Source organism: Phocoena phocoena, chromosome 18, assembly GCF_963924675.1.
Source record: "Phocoena phocoena chromosome 18, mPhoPho1.1, whole genome shotgun sequence".
Lineage (NCBI taxonomy): Eukaryota > Metazoa > Chordata > Mammalia > Artiodactyla > Phocoenidae > Phocoena > Phocoena phocoena.
The window spans coordinates 41,205,916-41,221,883 of NC_089236.1; positions in this window are offsets into that span (position 1 = coordinate 41,205,916).

Below are 15,968 nucleotides of genomic sequence, written 5' to 3' on the forward strand. Positions count from 1 at the left end.
CGGTTCATCTGTACCATTTGTCTGTCGATGGGCATTTAGGTTGCTTCCATGGCTTGGCTATTGTAAATAATGCTGCAATGAACATCGGGGTGCATGTGTCCTTTTGAATTATGGTTTTCTCTGGGTATATGCCCAGTAGTGGGATTGGTGGCTCATATGGTTATTCTATTTTCAGTTTCTTAAGGAACTTCCATACTGTTCTCCATAGTGGCTGTATCAATTTACCTTCCCACCAACAGTGCAAGAGGGTTCCCTTTTCTCCACACCCTCTCCAGCATTTGTTGTTTGTAGATTTTCTGATGATGCCCATTCTACCGGGTGTGAGGTGATACCTCATTGTAGTTTTGATTTGCATTTCTCTAATAATTAGTGATATTGAGCAGTTTTTCATGTGCTTCTTGGCCATCTGTATGTCTTCTTTGGATAAATGTCTATTTAGGTATTCTGCCCATTTTTTGATTGGGCTGTTTGTTTTTTTTTTTTAATATTGAGCTGTATGAACTCTTTGTATATTTGGAGATTAATCCTTTGGCCATTGATTCATTTGCAAATATTTTCTCCCATTCTGAGGGTTGTCTTTTCATCTTATTTGTAGTTTCTTTTGCTTTGCAAAAGCTTTTAAGTTTCATTAGGTCCCATTTGCCTATTTTTTTATTTCCATTACTCTAGGAGGTGGATCAATAAAGATCTTGCTATGATTTATGTCATAGAGTGTTCTGCCTATGTTTTCCTCTAAGTGTTTTATAGTGTCCAGTCTTACATTTAGGTCTCTAATCCATTTTGAGTTTATTTTTTTGTATGGTGTTAGGGAGTGTTATAATTTCATTCTTTTCCATGTAGCTGTCCAGTTTTCCCAGCACCACTTATTGAAGAGACTTTTGCGTGTCTCATTTTCCCTGATATTGATAATAAACAAGTGATGGAAAACTATGTAATGCCAAAAATAATACAATTATTTAAGGACTGATGAAGTTATACCATAAAATTTTCAATTGTAGGATGTATTTATAATATGCCTGTTAGTAAACCAGTAATTTCAATGCAATTTCGCTCAGAATACCTACTGCAAGTTTTCTAATAACCTGTAAACAACGTTTGTTAGTATAAGACAGTACAAAAATTGGAAATAACCAACTGGGAAAAAAATGAGGATTAGTGCTCTCTTAATCTTATTTAATCTCCTATTATTTAAAGAGAGTAAATGCAAAGTCAGGAAACTCACAGATGGTGCTAAAAGAGAAAGTAGAGAAAATGCTAATAAGGACAATGAAATTATTTCAAAAATGAAGAAATAAAAATGTGAGAAAAAATGTCCCCATATAATATGAATAAGGAATATTTTTAACTTCAATGTTATGGTAATAAAGATATAAGGTATAATAGATGGAATATATTTAAAGTTGAAATTGAAGACTGTTCAGAGACTTAAAAATCCTTTATGAAGAACAGTTTCAATGGATTTGGAAGATTAATGAGGAGAGGTGTAAAACTGAAACATTGGCAGATCAAATCCTTGGAAAGGAATGCAATTTATTACACATATCAACTCAATATAAAGAAAATCTCCCTAAGTGTTGGCTGGAGGGGTGGGGGAGAGGTGTTGTTTAAAAATAGAAAGGATTATATTGAAATTTACTGTTTTCTATGATATATGGCTTATATAACTTCTATTTGTGATTATTTAAGACCTAGATATATAATTGAACTTCCTAACCATGAAATCCCACCTTTAAAATTCCAGTAAAGAATTACTTTGAAATAATTGAATATTAAGTGTAAAAAAGCATGAGTTCAGTATTGAAGTTAGGATTCCCTACTGCATCATATATTAGCCATGTAAATTAAACAAGTTATTTGAACTATAAACTGCAGTTCTCTTGTATATAAACAGAATGAATACTCCTAATTTACAAATCTGTAACAATGAAAAGTTAGTATATGTATAGAAACTAGAGTACAGGGTGATTGTGAGAAATAAATGAGAATAATATATGTAAGTTACCTAAGACAGGACTTAGCAGTGTATTTGTTTGCTATTATTTATACTATTCTATGACCTCAGTATCACTTTGCGATATATATATAATATATAGAAGTGTTTTTTTGTTTGGTTTTTCCTGATGAGACTCTCCCAATTTGAAAGCACAGTAATAAAAATAGGTAAAGTGAGTTAAAGTCTCATATAGTTGCAAGTACTCAGCTACAGCTGCTTCCCACTAGCTAGCTATTTTATGTTTGGTAGTGTATATATGTCCATGCCAATCTCTCACTTTGTCCCAGCTTACCCTTCCCCCTCCCCGTATCCTCAAGTCCATTCTCTAGTATGTCTGTGTCTTTATTCCCATCTTCCCCCTAGGTTCTTCATGATCATTATTTTTAAAGCTTTTTCATTTGATGTGGTCTCATTTGCTTAGTTTTGCTTTTGTTTCCCTTGCCTAAAGAGACAGGTAAAAAACAATATTCCTAAGACTGATGTCAAAGAGCATACAGCTTATATTTTCATCTAGGAGTTTTATAGCTTCAAGTATTAACATTTAAGTCTTTAATCCATGTTGAGTTTCTTTTTGTATATGGTGTGAGAAAGTAGTCCAGTTTCATTCTTTTGCATGTACCTGTCCAGTTTCCCAACCACATTTATTAAAGAGGCTGTCTTTTCCACATTATGTATTTTTGCCTCCTTTGTTGTAGATTAATTGACCATTTAAACATAGAATTATTCCTGAGCTCTCTACTCTGTTCCATTTTTTTTTTTTTTCTACTGGATTGTTCCATTTATTTATGTGTCTGTTTTTGTTCCAGTGCCTTACTGTTTTGATTACTGTAGCTTTGTAGTATAGTTTGAAATCAGGAATTGTGATACCTCCGGGTTTGTTCTTTCTCAAGATTGTTTTAGCCATTCAGAGTCTTTTATGCTTCCAAACAAATTTTAGAATTATTTGTGCTAGTTCTGTGAAAAATGCCATTTGTATTTTGATACAATTCAATCTGTAGATTTGCATTCAATCTGTAGATTGCCTTGGGTAGTAATGTTATTTTAACAATATTAATTCTTCCAATCCGTGAGCACTGTATATATTTCCATTTGTTTGTGTTGTCTTCAATTTCTTTAATCAATATCTTATAGTTTCAAAGTACAAATCTTTTACCTCCTTGGTTAGAGTTATTTCTAAGTAAATGCAAATATAAATGGAACTGCTTTCTTAATATCTCTTTCTGATACTGCATGATCAGTGTATAGAAGCACAACAGATTTCTATATATTAATTTTATATCCTGTTGAAATTTATGGAATTCATTTATTAGTTCTAATAGATTTTTGGTGCTGTCCTTAGGATTTTCTACATATACTATATAGTATATAGTATCATGTACAAAACAGTGAGTGTTTTATTTCTTCATTTCCAATTTGAACCCTTTTATTTCTTTTTCTTGTCTGATATCTGTGGCTAGGACTTTCAATATTATGTTGAATAAAACTGGTATGAGCAGGCATCTTTGTCTTGTTCCTGATGTCAGAGGAAATGCTTTCAGCCTTTCATTGTTGAGTATGATGTTGGCTGTGGCAATTTATACAAATTAAAATGTTACCTTGTCTTTTTTTGTTTATATATATATATATATATATATATATATATATATATATATATATATATACACACACACACACATATGTGTGTATATATAGCATTTTTATTAGCCTCATTCTCATATAGAACAGGAGGTAAGAGGAAGGATAACAATTTAACTCTCTACATAACATATATGTAAAAGTTTTACCAAGTAAGAAAACAATTACTCATCAGATAGGACAAGAAGTATGACTGAGAGGCCAGAGTTTATGCAATACTCTGACCTACTAAGAATTGTATACCTTAAGTGAATTGTTATTCTTTTGAATACACAAAAATAATCTAGTAAAATCTGAGGCAAAAAATGCCATGTTTATTTTATCATGGTTCCATCTCCTATGTTTTTCATTCCATCTATGCTAGTCAAGGTGGAGAAAATAATTATGTTTATTTATAACACATAACAGAACTGAAAATCTAAAACCATTAAAAAATTCTTACATTATGCTATTGTCAGATGAATGGTACTACTATACTCTGATGAAAAGTGTATTTTCTAAATGCTAAATTTACTTTTAGTTCCCTTTTTTTCTATTGTATTGGAGATTCATGTTCATCCTTGTCTTAGTCTGGTACATAACTACTTTTATTTAATTTCTTGGATAAATATGCTCCTGTCTAACAATTCACCCATATGTATTTCACATCTTACTACTTTTGTGCATTATGTATATATATAATTTGATCCTGCAACTATCTGTCTAATAACATATTGAATATTTCTGATGTAAAGTATAAACATCAGAGGAGCCTCTATTTTAATCCAATGTATTGATATGTTATTTATGTACAATATAGTAAGTGCACGTTTAAATTTTTTTTTTTTTCCTGTGGTATGTGGGCCTCTCACTGCTGTGGCCTCTTCCATTGTGGAGTACAGGCTCCGGATGTGCAGGCTCAGCAGCCATGGCTCATGGGCCCAGACACTCTGTGGCACATGGGATCTTCCCGGACCGGGGCACGAACTCGTGTCCCCTGCATTGGCAGGCGAACTCTCAACCACTGCGCCACCAGGGAAGCCCACATGTTTAATTTTTGAAAAACTATCAAAGAGAGACAAAATGAAAAATTAAATACAAAAGAGAAAAAATTAAAATCACCCCTGATTTCCCTGGTATCAATTTCCTTAAGAAGACTTTTTTTTTAACAATTCTTCAAGTGCAGGTTGGCTAACACAAAATTTTCTCAATTTTTTTGTTTTGTTTTGTTTTGGCATGCATATAGAATTCTGTATCAAAGATTTTTTGGTTTTGTTTGTGTTTTATTTTTTTCATTTTATGTTCAGCATGTTATGATGTAATACTATTGCCTTTTTGCCCGTATTTTCTTAAATACAAGGATGATTTGTATGTTTACTCCCTTGTATGTAATATGCTTTTTGATTTTCTTTGTGTTTTTAAAAATTTATCACTGTTTTTTCACAATTTGATTACAGTGTGACTTACAGTCATTTTGTTAAGAGAACATTGAATTTTATTTTGACTAGCTGTTAAGCTTAAACATTGTTTCTTTGATTTCCACACATTTAGGGAATTTGAAAGTATTATTTTGTTATTGATTTCTAATTACTTATTTACTGTATCAAATTTAAATCTATGGAGTAGAATTGTTATTCCAGAAATTGTACTTTTGAATTCTAAAAATTCCATGAATTCAGATTTATTTCCCTGTCTATGATGAGATTTCTCATCTGTTCACTCATTATGACCATTATTTGCTTTAAAGTCTTTGAACACATGTATTAGAGTGGCTTCCATGTACTTGGCTGCTAACTGTACCATTGATCATCTCAGGGTCTGTTTCTATGACCTATATTTTTTCTAGATAATAGCTACATTTTCCTGATTCTTTGCATGTCTGTTATTGTGTACTGGATATATTTAAAAGTACATCAAAAAGATTCTGAATTGGGTTATTCTCCTCTGACTAGTTTTGATTTTACTTAATCAGGCAATTATATTATGGACTGACACCCTTACATTGTAAAGGCTTATTTTATGCTTTGTTAGAGTATGACATTTAGGAAATCTGAGATATATATGAAGTCCATCTAACTTGGTGGGCTTTAAACTTCTCTGTTTCTATTTTGGTAAAAAAAAAAAACACAGCTAAAATCTCTCATCAATTTTTCTAGTCTTTCAAGTACATTATTTATTTATTTTGGGTTTTTTTTTTTTTTTGTATTTTTATTGTATTTGGCTCATTGAATTCTCCTCCACACATGTGCATTGCAGGTATCAACCAAGAACATAATAGGAATTTTATGGAGATATTGAAACTTACCAGTTGTGATTCCTTCCTTTCTTGCATTTATTTACACAATATCCAGTCCCTTTAGCAGCCCTGAACTTTTGCCTCTGCTACCTTAACCCAAATGGACATCAGATTTCTGCAGGGGTTCTTTCTTCATTGTAACAGTTCCATGGGACACGTCCTTGGGAGAAAGGGCTTATAAATGTGGATGTTATTCAGTGTGCTTTTATTCTTTAAGTCTCCTGTAGTTTCTGTCCAATTTTAATTATTCCTAGTGTCTTCAAATATTTGTTTTATATGTTTTCTCCAAACTTCATAATTCTTATCTGCAGGAATATTATTCCAATACAAGGTCATCTGTCATTAACAGAACTGTATTTTCTGTGCTTATATTACTGCTACAGAAAAGTTTGCATGTCATTGATACAGACAGTAAAATTAGTCAAGACAACATTCTTTCTAAGTGTAATAGTAATACACTATACATTTCTTAAGGAGAATTACTCTTTCTGCTTTTGCTTTACAAATTTGAAAAGTGTTTATCATCTCTTTCTGGTTTACAAAACAAAAATGCCCAGATATACTGAGTAGGGCTATTTCCAAAATAGAAACAATTTATATATCTATATTTCTAGAGAATATTGTGAAAATATGAAAAGATTTCCAGCTCTCCAAAATAATATTACAAAAGATTACTTCGAAAATACTTGTGACTTTAATAGAAGCATGATATATTTACTTTGGTTAAATTTTAGGATGAATACCTCTATGTACAATGTTTAGCAACATATTCTGTCTTTGTAAATTTTTTGTTTCACACATACATTTTGTGGAAAAAGTGTAATTTCCTACTCTCACCCCAAGAAACTTTCACCAACATACATGTTATTATTATTTTTTGCTTTGCTATAACCATGCAGAGATTTTGCTGTGTAGGTGTGAGGCACTAGCTTCATCAAGATGAAAATAAGTGCATACTTCAACATTTCAAATATATATTATTACCTACATTATGACCCTATTATTCATTTTAATCAATATTCCTTCTTCATCAAAAATCTTTCTACTCCTTTCATAGGTGATAAAAGGAAATTTATACATATCTTACCATGGATCCATTTAAATTTGACTCATTTCTGCTTTTCTTTTTCCTTCTGTATCAGCAATGTATGCTAAAACATTTATGAAGTGCTATTTTACAATTGTTGTTATTACATTTGCTGGTGACTAGTCCTGTTGTACTCCAAACAAAACATGTGAGAACTTTGATTTTAATGCAAATCAAAGGAACAAATATGAAAAATAAGGAAATCAATTAATAAAAATCATGTATACTATTATTTCTAGATACATTCAAACTTTAAAATGACTAATGCATGAAAATTGCTCAGACTAATATAAAATTCAAAAGAAAGAAATTATATTTTCTTTCAAAAGTCAGACAATTAGCACATTAAAATGCTTTTATATTTTGATATATTTATAATAATAATAATGTTAGATAATTAGGTTTAAAATTAAAATCCTTATGGTTTTTCAAGATCAACATAATCTGCTTTTAGGAAATATAGTCAAGAAAAGTTTTCAATCAAGTACCTCTATAGATGTACATAAGAAGCAGTATGGTATAGTACCTATGGAAATAGGAAATGGAGCAAGATTGGTCACATTCAAAATTTGAATTCACCACTTAGCCATTGTTGAGTCCCTGGGCTAGACATTAAACAGTGTGCCTTAGTTTCTTTTATTAATATGGGAATAACAAAATTACTTGCATCATAGGGTTGTTATGAGGATTAAATATATAAACGTAATTTAAAATTTTAGCACTGTGCCCAGCGTAGTGTAAGCAGCATAGATATATTAGTTTTTTCTTTATATGTGTGTATTTTCCATTTAAATGGCCTTATATATGTAATTTCTGTGATATTTAGTAATACTAAAGTTTAATTAAATATAGTTATGGTTATAAAATCACTTAAGTTGTACAACAGATTCTGATGGTAAAAATCATAGTTTAATACTGGTAAAAATAATTTTCACATACTAACAAGGAAAAGACAAACAATTCATTAGAAATTTAGAAAAATATGAATAAGAAAAAACATAGAAGAGCAAATCAAAACTTCCAGCAAACATATGAGGAAATATTCAAATAGATTAGTAGCCAAAGAAATACAAATTAGAGTTACAAACACATATTGTTTTATGTCTTATATGTGGCTGTAAAAATTTAAGAAATGCTATAACATCTTTTGATCTTAAGGATTTAGGAAAAATAATTCTAAATATGGTTGATGGACATGGACTGTTAGAAATTTTCTGGAAATTAAAGGAAATATATGTACAGTTAAAAATACATATACGTAGCATAGCATTCCTGTTTCTAATCATTGCTAAGTAGCTTTTATCAGACAAATCCTCTTGCTAATGACAATTAACATTTTAAACACACTCTAGAGTGTGCAAATCAGGCTGAACTGGAGGATATAAGGCCCTAGAGAAAAGGGAAACCCAGTGGATAATGTCTAGGTTTAACTGACTTTTCCATAAGGGTACTCCCTAGTCTGCTTAACACACAGAACATACTGCTAAGTAGAAGTTAATAGTCTTACTGGGTAGAAATATCATAGGTCAGAGTTTGTGACTACTATAATAGCTGGAAATTGAAGAAAAGGAAAAAAACAAACAAACATGGAGGCCAAGTCCTGAAATCTGAATATATACCCTCTCCAATCTTTCACTGGCTCATATTTTGGGCATACTTGGGGCAGACCACAGGATCCTAGGGGAAAGCAATCTCTGAAAGGTTGAAAGGACTGATCTAAGATTTCAGCAGTTTGTGGAGAGAGCCAGGTTCTGTCAATTTAGAAAAATTTGGTAATCAATCTGAGCTATTCATGGAAACCATAGAGAGGTCATGCCTTAGGGACATTTGCTGGTGACTAGTCCTGTTGTACTCCAAACAAAACTGAGGTGTGGGTCCTTGGACCCAAGGCAAACTGCACTAAAGCTCCACTCTCAGCCCAGAGAGAATCAACATCATCAGCTAGTAATTTGCTAGCTGCTTTAATAAAAGCAGCTAGCAAAAGCAACATCATCAGCTAGTAATTTGCTAGCTGTTTTAATATAATCATACATGTCACCAAGGAAGATAAAAATCCAGATCTATACAACACAACAGTGAAAATGGCCAATGTAAGTATAAATTATATAAGACATAATGAAATAGAAAAATGTGACCCATAATCCAGAAAACGAAAATGTAAATACACTCCAGTTTCCTTACTGTTACAATTAGCAGTCAGTGAAAGTCAGAATAGGCACATTATATTTAAATGGCTAAACTGAACTATATGACAGAAATAGCAAAATGACAGGAGCAGATTAACAGAATTAGATCACCAAGTTTCTTACACTATGCACAAATGTAAATAATTTCTAAAACAAAACTCCCCTGATAGACAAAGAATGCAAGAAGTAGCCAGAGACAAAGGAAAAAAAAAAAAAGTAATGATTACCAGTTATCAGAAACCAATCCCTAAAATAGGAATCATGCATGTGCAACCTTGAATTCAAGGAGTCATATGGAAAACAATAACTGGAAGCTTAATGAACTGAACAGAGGTCTCTGCTGCTGCCTGTCTCAGGGGAGACACAAGAATTTTAATACTAAACCTTTAAAGAGGCTTCACAAATAATTTGGGGCTTCAATACACCCTTCCCTAACAAAGCAATAAATAACCTCACACAAATTCAGAGTTATTAGTTAGTCTTTAAATTGCATGATAGAATAAAAGGCAGTTCAAGTATCCTTAAAGGTAAACTTACAACCTTAAACAATGATACTGGAAGAGAAGCAAATTAACCATCTAAGTACTTTAAAATTGACTAAGTATACCATGTTATATTCATGCAAATTAATAATTTTATTAAAATTATTTTATGTTCAGTTTAGTGACAGCAATATGAATAAGTATATATGTATAATGATTTATCAGATTATATATAACATACACATAATTTAGTGAATATGAACAGGTCACATATTAAATAAATATAAATCATAATTTTAAGTATGAAAATAATAATAGAAATTATATTGGGAGACAATTGAAAAGGTATTAATTCTGCCTAGTGAGTTATATCATTTTATTGTTGTTTCAAACATTTTTTTTCTATTTCTAAATGTTCCACGATTTTGATGTGTAAATTTAAAGTGCAATTCAATAAAAAAAATAAGCTTTTAAATCTCTCTTTTTTATTCTGCTTTTCAGGAGTTTATTTAATTCATAAATTACTGTATATCTGTATGCTCTTCTTGTGGTTAGATATAGGTTCTCCCATTTCTGACCTATGTGTCTAGATGAGCATACTAGTTTGAATAACTCCGTATGCAACATAGATTAAAGTTTATTCTTAAATTCTTCTTTGACAGTTTGACTAACGCATAACTGGTTCAGTACTATGTGTAAATATTAAGATCATCTAGTAAACTTGACATAAATGTAACATAATCAGTCTCTAATCAAATATCCAGAGACAGATAATACCATATATATATATATATATATATATATATAAACACTTCATAAGAAAATATGACAATATAATGTAAAATAAAGCACAGCAGTTTTGAGTTTTCAAGTAAATATTTGTTCCTTAGTATTTTCTGTTTGCAAAATGTTAATTTTGTACAATGGAAGATACATTTCATACATTTCATACATTACAAGTGGTCACTTTAGTGCAATTGCTTATTTAAAAATGTGTTATAAATGTTTTTGAAAATTATCCAATTTTGGAGTTGTTCAAAGTTTCATGCAAAAAAAATGTTTTTTATTCATAATGTATTACATTACAGCCTGAGATTTGACAGACTTCAGTTTCATAGGCAACATGATTACATCTTACAGCTTTTTGATACTACATTTAAGTAAGCCTTTGAAAGAATAAATAGTTGCATTTTATGGTGACAATTTTATTAAATTACACTTTTAGATTTTATTATTCATTTACTAAAACCAATACTGACATTTGCGGCAATTTATTTATTTTTCTCTTTAGTTTTCCTGGTTACAGGCAAAAATTACATTGTAATAATGTTTTTGATTCATTTCCTGGAGTATTGTTTTCCAGCTAAATGGGAGAGTAAACCAAGATACATAGGTTTAAAACATCCACACAAATATAGGAGAATGTCCCTCATAATTCTGTCAGTATATTTACCTTTTAATATAAATTATACTTTTGATGTGAAAAGGGTTCATATGATTAGAAAAAAATGGATTAAACTTAGTATCTAAACAATTTTAACAGAATGCTTATTTTCAAGTGTGTGAGCTAAATGTATTATACATTCTTTCTGTGCCCACAACAAATTTATAGGAAATAGCATAAAAATCTTATCAAAAATAAAAATTACAAAAATATATTTAGTTCTAAAATATAAGACAGGTAACTCATATTTCCAGAGGGCCTAAGGATTGTCTATAAACCTGAGAAGGCAACCACAACTGCAGAGATTTGGCAAAACAGATTAAATATTTATGTTCTGGACCTACAGTTAGTGGAAGTTAGGTATTAGAGAAAGGACATCAACAAAAAACAGGATGTTTGTTTGGGGCACTGCCATGGAAGCAGAAGGTGCTTCAAAGTTTTGTCTTCCTCAGATAAGCAACAGCAATTCTAGTGTCATCTTCCAGTTTGACCTAGAGAGTTTGAGAGTTTGCCATGAAGATTCATATCATGGCTGCCATTACCTACTAAGAATTGGGAAGAGTCACCCAAGATGATTATATAAAGGACACATATTGAGAACTTACTGATTAAAAAAAAAAGCATGCAATTATTGGTATCAATAATATTTGGATTGAACAGCAACATGAAAACAACTGAAGAGTAAATTAATAAATGGATATTTAACTAGGAATTCTTCCAGAATGTAGCATGAAAGAAAAGTCCAAACGTTTTAGAATAAATTTATAAGTTCCAAAATCCATCCAAGACACAATAGAGAAAAAAAAAGAACAAAACATAAAGACCTAATGGGAGGAAAGAAGAGAAGCATTACTTGAAGGAAAACTAGTCCAATATTTCCCATAACAAAGATTTAAAAGCATTCTTCAGAATAAAAGACTAAGAGCTGCCAAGCAGTATACTTTTTTTGAAAGCATACAACTAAACACACAGTAGTAAATATTTCAACATTTTGTTTAAAGAGCCAATTTGAAAGATCATCCAAAAATTATCAATTTTCTCAGAAAGAAAGAAAAATCAGATTGATATCAGATGCTTCCTAGCACCAACAATTTCAGAAAAAAAATTAAGAAATGTCTTTAAGAACAAATATTTGACTGCGGTTTCTAGAGGTACTTTCAGAAGTTTTCAAAGATACAAGGACTCAAAAATTTTATCAATCACATAACATATTTAAACGAATAACTAGAGACTGTAGTAAAGCAAGAAGGTGATCTTAGAGGATATAACAAAATGAGAAAATTAATGGATAATAAGGCCACGTATTTTTGTGTATTAAAATTAAGAAAAAATAAGCTAAAGGTAAATAAAAGTTTGGAAGCAACTGACCACAATTAAGCAACACATGTTCAAGAAGAAATAGAGATCTATTACCTTTTTACTGTAAATAAGTGCAGTAAGTATCTATGCTTTACCAGATTCAGCAAATTTGAACTATTCTTTTATTGTATTTGCTTGGATATTTTATCTGAATATGCTATGCTATCATTTTAAATTGGTAATTAAAGTCTAATTTCGATCTTCCACTATTTCTTTTCTTTCTTTTTTTTCTTTTTTTTGCAGTATGCGGGCTTCTCACTGCTGTGACCTCTCCCGTCACATAGCACAGGCTCCGGAAGCTCAGGCGCAGCAGCCATGACTCACGAGCCCAGCCAGTCCGTGGCATGTGGGATCCTCCCAGACCGGGGCACGAACCCATGTCCCCTGCATCGGCAGGCAGACTCCCAACCACTGCGCCACCAGGGAAGCCCAATCTTCCTCTCTTTATAAAATAAAAAATAAAATGACTTATTTGATAATAGTTAAAGCCAAATTGCTCTTTTGGAGATTTAGGCATTCCATTCCTGACTTTGTTTTAGGCTTAGTAAGCTGCATTTTGTCATTACTGCCTCTTACTAACTATTCTCAGATTCAAGCACTCTATTTTATTGTGTGTTGGATATTTTATTTTATTTATTTTTTTAAATATCTTTATTGGAGTATAATTGCTTTATGATGGTGTGTTAGTATCTGCTTTACAACAAAATGAATCAGTTTTATATATACATATGTTCCCATATCTCTTCCCTCTTGTGTCTCCTTCCCTCCCACCCTCCCTATCCCACCCCTCCAGGCGATCACAAAGCACCAAGCTGATCTCCCTGTGCTATGCGGCTGCTTCCCACTAGCTATCTACCTTACGTTTGGTACTGTATATATGTCCATGCCTCTCTCTTACTTTGTCACAGCTTACCCTTCCCCCTCCCCATATCCTCAAGTCTATTCTCTAGTAGGTCTGTGTCTTTATTCCTGTCTTACCCCTAGGTTCTTCATGACCTTTTTTTTCCTTAAATTCCATATATATGTGTTAGCATATGGTATTTGTCTCTCTCTTTCTGACTTACTTCAATCTGTATGACAGACTCTAGGTCTATCCACCTCATTACAAACAGCTCAATTTCGTTTCTTTTTATGGCTGAGTAATATTCCATTGTATATATGTGCCACATTTTCTTTATCCATTCATCCAGTGATGGATACTTAGATTGTTCCCATCTCCGAGCTATTGTAAATAGAGCTACAATGAATATTTTGGTACATGATTCTTTTTGAATTATGTTTTTCTCAGAGTATATGCCCAGTAGTGGGATTGCTGGGTCATATGGTAGTTCTATTTGTAATTCTCAAAGGAACCTCCATACTGTTCTCCACAGTGGCTGTATCAATTTACATTCCCACCAACAGTGCAAGAGGGTTCCCTTTTCTCCACACCCTCTCCAGCATTTATTGTTTCTAGATTTTTTGATGATGGCCATTCTGACCGGTGTGAGATGATATCTCATTGTAGTTTTGATTTGCATTTCTCTAATGATTAGTGATGTTGAGCATTCCTTCATGTGTTTGTTGGCAGTCTGTTTATCTTCTTTGGAGAAATGTCTATTTAGGTCTTCTGCCCATTTTTGGATTGGGTTTTTCGTTTTTTGGTTATTAAGCTGCATGAGCTGCTTATAAATTTTGGAGATTAATCCTTTGTCAGTTGCTTCATTTGCAAATTTTTTCTCCCATTCTGAGGATTGTCTTTTGGTCTTGTTTATGGTTTCCTTTGCAGTGCAAAAGCTTTGAAGTTTCATTAGGTCCCATTTGTTTATTTTTGTTTTTATTTCCATTTCTCTAGGAGGTGGGTCAAAAAGGATCCTACTGTAATTTATGTCCAGAGTGTCCTGCCTATGTTTTCCTCTAAGAGTTTGATAGTTTCTATCCTTACCTTTAGATCTTTAATCCATTTTGAGCTTATTTTTGTGTATGGTGTTAGGGAGTGATCTAATCTCATACTTTTACATGTACCTGTCCAGCTTTCCCAGCACCAATTATTGAAGAGGCTGTCCTTTCTCCACTGTACATTCCTGCCTCCTTTATCAAAGATAAGGTGACCATATGTGCGTGGGTTTATCTCTGGGCTTTCTATCCTGTTCCATTGATCTATCTTTCTGTTTTTGTGCCAGTACCATACTGTCTTGATTACTGTAGCTTTGTAGTATAGTCTGAAGTCAAGGAGCCTGATTCCTCCAGCTCCGTTTTTCATTCTCAAGATTGTTTTGGCTATTTGGGGTATTTTGTGTTTCTATACAAATTGCAAAATTTATCGTTCTAGTTCTGTGAAAAATACCAGTGGTAGTTTGATAGGGATTGCATTAAATCTGTAGATTGCTTTGGGTAGTAGAGTCATTTTCACAATGTTGATTCTTCCAATCCAAGAACATGGTATATCTCTCCATCTATTTGTATCAGCTTTAATTTCTTTCATCAGTGTCTTATAATTTTCTGCATACAGGTCTTTTGTCTCCTTAGGTAAGTTTATTCCTAGACATTTTATTCTTTTTTTTTGCAACGGTAAATGGGAGTGTTTTCTTGATTTCACTTTCGGATTTTTCATCATTAGTGTATATGAATGCCAGAGATTTCTGTGCATTAATTTTGTATCCTGCTACTTTACCAAATTCATTGATTAGCTCTAGCAGTTTTCTGGTAGCATCTTTAGGATTCTCCATGTATAGTATCATGTCATCTGCAAACAGTGACAGCTTTACTTCTTCTTTTCTGATTTGATTTCCTTTTATTTTAAATTATTATTTGACCCCTAAGTTTCTTCTGATTCCTGAGTGATACTGAAAAAGTTGCTAAGTGTTCCATGGGTACAAAAATACTAGCTAGGGCTTCCCTGGTGGTGTAGTGGTTGAGAGTCCGCCTGCCGATACAGGGGACACAGGTTCGTGCCCCGGTCCGGGAAGATCCCACATGCCGTGGAGCAGCTGGGCCCGTGAGCCATGGCCGCTGAGCCTGCGCATCCGGAGCCTGTGTTCTGCAATGGGAGAGGCCACAGCAGTGAGAGGCCCGCGTACCACAGGAAAAAAAAAAAAAAAAAAAAAAAAAAACTAGCTAACAGGCCAACCTTATGTGTTTTCAAAAGCTTACCAGACAAAATAAAGAAAAAATACATCAAAAGCAAACAGAATGCTATTTTAGATCCATCTAAAACACTCACAAGAGTGAAATATATTACTTATATATATTTTCTGCATTTTCTTTATAGCTTTCTGCATTTTCGTTGTAGAAAAAATGAAAAGTGTAAAATTAACATATTTATAATTTACTTAAGACAATGAAGGAAAAATGTTCTAACATTTCAAAACCAAGAAAAGAGATTGAAATATAAGATATTAGGTGCTGATTACAATTTTAGTGTCTTAGTTAATTTGGATTAATTGGGGAGACAAACTTGCAAATTCTTAGTCTTTATTTATCAAGTCACTAAACCTCTTTTTACTCATTTTTCTAACCTGTAAAATA